We start from the raw sequence: 6657 nt of genomic DNA, 5'->3' as shown, positions 1-6657 counted from the left end.
CACGGCTGAAACGAATCTGTACTCTACGAGCACCAACACTCGAGCGCTCTACACGAATCTCGCATTAGGCAACTCTTGCCTATGCACTCAACTACACGGGCACGACCCATTGACCTCACTTTGAGATATTGTTAGGTCCTCATGCACGTACCAGACGCAATAGTGATTCTATTTTCACTGTTCGATCTACTAGGACAACCTGCAAAATCCTTAGTCTTACACGAGTTCCACGAACATATTAATTTGAGAGTTGGTCAGCTACTACCACTATTATCACACTATCACCAGCGATTTGCTAGTGCCCTCGGATTCTCTACCTGTTCCAACAGGTACTACGCATCCACAACACAAGCATATTTGGGTCTCTACAATCAATCACTACTATCCTCATACACAAACATGCAATGCACCAATTTGCCCGGTCATCACCAGCTGTTACAGATTTCTCAGCCTGGTCTGTGTATTCACGGTCACTCGCCGTTCGCCGCGAACCCCTCGGTTGCTTTATTCTCATTCGCTCTCCAGACAGTGTCGCAGGTGGCACACTTGCAAGTTGTCCCAGAAAGGGAAAGGGCGTCGCCAATATACTATCACTCGCAAGCACTCATAATCTGGGTATTCCGGTTATCTACATCGAGTGCACTTTCCTTCCCACTGCACGCAACATCGTGCCCAATGGGAACCACCACAAATCACACATCGTGGGGAGGATCGAGTAGAGGATGATGTCGAGAGGTGTCCAAAACTTGACTGTTCATATGAGTTACTTAGTAGTGGCTTCACTCGCTTACATTCCTCCAACTCGCGCTCTTCACGCACAAAGGCGTTACCTTGCTCTATCCATAGAGCCCGATCCAAGACTTCAGTAAAAGTCTGTAACTTGAGATTGTGCACCGTGTTGAAAATATCAGGCCGAAGTCCTCGTACAAAACATTCAGCTCGATCCTTATCGTCTTGTACCACACTTGGAACACAACTCACGATACGGGAGAATTCTCGCTCACATTCCCTCACGGAGCGGTCTTCTTGCCGCAACTTTTGAAACCTGTCCCGAAGTTTTCTCTTTTCATCAGCTTTTCATCAGCTTCTTGACAGTCACTAAAGCCGCTAAAGCACGCTTCCTTTCACCTTCCATCTGTGTACTAACAGAAGTCGGAGCACCCGACCCCGACGGAAATGCCTCTGTCGCCACTGTCGGCCGTACACGACGAGCCGAAACTGGTGTAGTCACCAACTGCTCCACCATTTCCTGGAGTCTTTTAATCCGCTCTTCTTGGCGCAAAGCAGCCTTCTGCTGACGCTGCACCACATCCGTTTGTTGCCGCACTACTCCCACGAGTGTGGCCAACTGCTCGCGAAGCTCCAAGTCTCCGCTCTTCTCGTTCTACTCGGGGACACCACTTGTCCCATCCCGCGCCGATCTAATCAAAGATCGCCTACGCGCCCAGAACCTGACACGACAACTCGGTCAGTCCGCGACCCTCTAGGCCGAATACGAAACGACTGATACGAACTCAAATCGGGCGAAAGTCATGCAAGGAAGCTTATTCCCATCCCTCGGTTTCATGTTGTGTCGACCCAACATGAACTCACTTGGCTGAGAATAAACTGAACCTTGAATCTACCTCTAATATCCGTCTTAGAGGTTTACTAAACTTGACCCAATCGCTTTTCCTTTCGCCACACGTCACAAGTCCTCGTCACTCACGAGCGTAAGTCCTTACGGTTTACTATCCTAGGTCTCCTAGGTCTGCTTAAACCGTTTCTTTTATTCTCTGTGATGCTCTTTTATGCTCTGATACCATTTAATCTGTCACGCCCCTCGACTTAAGCCATTTAGCGTCACGGAGTAAATATCTTCCGTAAGCCCTTCCGACAGTCCGATTGAGCTCAAATTTGGCAGGAATGTTCGTTTTTCCTTAACAAGTCCACTGAAATTTTAACATTTCAGTTTCGACCCCGTTTGGTCACTGCGAACTGTCCCGCACTGTAATCTTTATCTGATCACTTCCTTATGCAATTTCTCTCTCTACAGGTGTCAGAAAAATCAGAAACTTCAAAGCTAGCCTTCTATTAATGTTCCTGACATCTCTGCCAATTTTCATAATTTTCTGACACTGTGCATTTTCTGCTAATTTTCTCAGTCCCGTTCTTTACAGAAAATTCTAGATTTTCCGTTTTCACTCCGATTTCTTCCAAACATGTCCAAAATATACCAAGGGACCTTTACGAGCTACCAATTCCATTTGGAAGCAATTCCTTTGCATTTTGACATTATTGGAGCCGAATTAGCAATAAAGTCAGCTCCAATGCACTTTCTCCCTTTTTGCATTACCACTTCGCACTGAATACTTCCAAACCCTTTGAAAACACGCCCTGAGCTTTTCCAAAGCTTCACAATTAATTCGGAGATGCCACAATTTATCCTTGCGCTTTACTTTAATTCTTTTAATCAAAGTTAGCGTCGGGAATCCGAAATTCTCTTTATTTTTCGTTCGCGCCCAATTTGCGCCGAAACACTTGTTTATCTCCGAAATTCATTCCAACGCATCACAATTCACTCTAGGATGATGTCCAACTAGCTCACTCCTCACTTTGACCTTCTAGGTCAAAGTTGACATCGCAACTCCCAGATTCTCATATGTTACAGTCGGCAACCAGCCGACAATCCTCCCCACAGGGCTCACCGACCGTATAGGTCATCGACTGTAAAGAAGCATAAGAACCGACCACTCAGGTCAACTAGGATGGAACGACTCTACATCCTCTCAACTGTATGCAAGTACTGACTAATCAAGTCAACTGGGATGGAACAACTCAACATCCTACCAAAAGTATGTAGATACTGATCAATAAGTCAACTACTGTATATATGCAAGAATCGATAAACAAGTCATCTGAGTATATAATCTAGAACTACCGTCGGCCATTAGCCGACAATCCTACCCCTCAAGGTACACCGACCTCAAAGGTCATCAAACGACAAGAAACGACAAGAGGCACGAACTGACTGACTAGGTCACATACATGTCAAATAGTAGATATGAGTAAACTATAATCATCCGTCGGCAACTAACCGACAATCCCACCCCTCAGGGTATACCGACCTCAACGGTCATCAAACGACAGAAGTCAAGGAACCGACCGACTAGGACACCGATCTTACAAGAAATCACGAAACCGCTCTACTCTAAACATGAAACAGGATATGCAGAATAGCTAAGTAGAGCAACAAGGAAACATGGTATCACATANGCGAAAAACGCCCAGTCTGGGCAGTTCAGGTGGAAACAAGTGGAGGGGCTTAAGTGCAATTGTTACAACACTATATGTCACGCCCCGAGCTCCGCCTATTTGGTCGGATTCGGGCTCGTCGACAGACCGCCGAACGGACAGAGCCTCTCCTGTACGTTCTAGGCGTCAACAATCTAAACAATGCAATACAAGAGGTTCCAAACAGGAACTGTAGCAAGTATGTAGATTGCATATGTATCGAAAACATAAAGTGCAAACTATGCTATTACAAGTATTCATCTCAGAGATTCTTTTACATTTACAATATTTTACATTTACGTAACCACATATGCTTTTAAGTTAATACGAAACTTATACAAATTACTATAATTTTGTTTCTTTCCATTTGAACTCTGAACTTGACCTTTTCAGGGTGTTGCTATCTCAGTCTCAGTGGTGGGGCGCTATCTACGAAGCTACGCCCTGTCCTCGCGCCGCTGCGCCGCTCACGTGCAACCTGTACCCCCAAAACAACAAGGGGGTGAGAACTATATAAATATAGTTCCCAGTGGGTACGGCCACCCAAGAGAAGAGCTCGACCCACCAGGTCCAAAGGAGGCAACAGTAGGTTAGTTCAACAAATAGATAGATAGATATTTAACGATGCAACAAATAGAACCATACCTTGCCTCGCTGCTATGCACTATGCAATACCTGTCAATCATGTAAGTAGATTACTTGATTCTACTTTATATTATTAATCATTCTTTACTTGTAGCCGTTCTTTTCTTTTGTAGCTAGTTTCATCCATTAGCTAGTTTCTTTATTCTTTACTCTATGCTTTATTCTTACTCACTGGCGATTCTTTCCTAAGGTTACTTTACCTTAGCCATCTAGCCACTCGACTCGGTCTTGAGTCAATCAACCGCGGAGTACCGCGTCAAGTCAGGCTCGAGGTGAAGGACGTCTCACAACACCTCAGCCTTAAGTCCACGCGACACTAGGTCCATCACAGGGAGAGGAGAACCGTCGATCCCCGTGACCCTAAGTCGCTCAAGCTCAACGGGCGAGGAGAACCGTCAAACCCGTTAGCTCCGGGAGAGGAGAACCGTCAATCCCGTTGAATCACTACCGGGAGAGGAGAACCGTCGATCCCGTAGTTTCGATTCACTTCACTTGTTTCATGGCATACCGGGAGAGGAGAACCGTCGATCCCGTTGAATCACTACCGGGAGAGGAGAACCGTCAATCCCGTAGTTAAGATTCTATTTCTGCCATCACACCATTCCTAAGGATTCCGGAATCCATTTCACAACTTAAGGGTTTACTCACTGACCCTATGTTGACGACCTTCTTAGGTCTATATTATTCACTTTCTAGTGGTCCTATTGCCACTATAATTCATAACTTAGTTTACTTTTACTAAATGGTTCTTGACATCATAACCTAGGTTCACTTACACTAGGTTTTATATACTTTCTCCTAGATCTCAACTCTAGGTTTACATACTCGACCTAGGTCCAATGACACTAGGTTAATGCCTGACCTATGTTCAATAACACTAGGTTCATTTCATGCCACTCGATCTATACAATGTCCAACCTAGGTTCAAGAACTTAGGTTTCATGCCACTCGATCTATTCATTATCCTAGTTAGTCATATCTAGGATTATAATTTGCACAATTTCATTTACTTTGTTACCGTCCAAATTTCTACTCAATTGGAGTTGTCGATTCATACCCAATTCTTAGGGATTTCACGTGAGGTTCATAGTTTACATCAACTAGAATTAGCGATGTTCATATAGTATTTCTATTCACATTTCCCATTCAACTTATATGCCCTTGGCATCTATGTAGACTTTAGCATATAGCGACATTCATATAGCGACATTCATATAGTATGTAGGCTTTAGCATATATATATTCACATTTCATATTCACTTTACATGCTCTTGGCATTTACAGGTTCAACACTTATATATCATGTATTTAGCATTAGCATTCATATAGCATTCATATAGCCTTCACATCGCATTTACATTCATATTCATACGCATTTAGCATCCATATTCATATCTATGCATTCACATCTATGCATCTAGCATTTATATAGCGTTCACATTCATATTCATATTCATTCATATTCACATTGCTCATCTAACATTAGCATAAGCCTACTCATATGCATTTAGCATTCATATGTCGACAATCATGTTTATATATGCGTCAATCGAAATCATAATTTACTTTGGCATGGAAGTGACCTAATCACTTCGGTAAGCACAACCCACCTTTCTTTGATGCCGGAATGGGAGAAATGCGCTTCTAGCGCTTTCCCGAGAATCGCGACCCGCGCTCGCGACTTTCGACGCCGAAAATCTTCTTTTGGCGATATCTTCGCGTAGGAGCGTCTGATTGCCGAACCGACTTCGCCAGCGCGTTTCTTTTATCCCCAATTAGGTTTACACGCGGTCAATTTCACTTTAGGGCTTCTATCCTGCAAAAGTGCATTGTCGAGTCAGTTCCTCAAAAAACCCCGATTTCAATGCAATTTTACATGTAAATAGCGTATTTCAACTCTTTCTTCGTCCAAGGATCTCAGATCAGTTATTAAAAACTGTACAAATGCTTCAATTCCACTTTTCTCTCCATTCTATTATCTTTCTTTCATTTTCTCTTCTTTTCTTACTTTCTTTCTTTCTTTCTTTCTTTCTTTTCTTTCTTTTCTTTTCCTGTTTTTCTTTCCCTGCGGCATGCTGTCACTGCTGCTGCTGCTGCTCTGCTTGGCCTGCGCACTGCTGCTGCTGAGGCTGCTAAGCTGCTGCTGCTGCTATTACTCCTGCTGCTGCTGAAGCTACTGCTCAGTAGCTGAAGCTGCTGAGGCTGCTGCTGCTCAGCTGCCTGCTGTTGCTGTTGCTCCTGCTGCTGCTGCTGAAGCCCCTGCTGACAGCAGCTACCACTGCTGACTGCCAAGCTACTGCTGCTATTACTTGCTCAGCCTCTAGGCTGAGCTGCAGCTGCTGCTGCTGATTGCTTGCTGCTGCTGGCAGCAGCAGAGAAAAGGGAGTGAGGGGGGGAAAGAAAACAGAGCAAAGAGAGGAAAAGAAATAGAAATCTTTACCTTTCTTTCTTCTTTGTTTTTCTTCTTCTTCTTCTCTTTTCTCTTCTCTTCTTTGCTCCTTCTTTTCTCCTTCTCTCTCTCTGTACGTAGGCAGCAAGAAGAGGAGAGGAGTGGCAGGGGATAAGGATGAAGACCTCCCTGCTGCAGATTAGTGGAATTCCACTAACATAGTGAGAAATGACCATAATGCCCCTCGACTTAAGTCCGTTTAGCGACCTTGGATCAAATACCTTTCGTAGGTTCTTCCGAAAGTCCGATTGAGCTCAAATTTGGCAGGAATGTTCGTTTTTACATAACAA

General features: G+C 44.2%; 1 long non-coding RNA gene across 1 annotated transcript; it reads right to left on the bottom strand.

Annotated features, from left to right (window-relative positions):
• Positions 1-3501: 3501 nt before the first annotated feature.
• Positions 3502-5718, bottom strand: LOC109704284. Its single transcript, XR_002214267.1, has 2 exons — positions 5529-5718; positions 3502-3751 (listed from the first exon to the last, which is right to left on the bottom strand). It is a non-coding gene; the product is annotated as an uncharacterized LOC109704284 (long non-coding RNA).
• Positions 5719-6657: the final 939 nt, after the last annotated feature.

This window comes from Ananas comosus, unplaced genomic scaffold (genome assembly GCF_001540865.1).
Source record: "Ananas comosus cultivar F153 unplaced genomic scaffold, ASM154086v1, whole genome shotgun sequence".
NCBI classification, from domain to species: Eukaryota; Viridiplantae; Streptophyta; class Magnoliopsida; order Poales; family Bromeliaceae; genus Ananas; species Ananas comosus.
The sequence above is the reverse complement of the archived record's forward strand: the minus strand, read 5'-3'. Positions and strand labels throughout refer to the sequence as shown.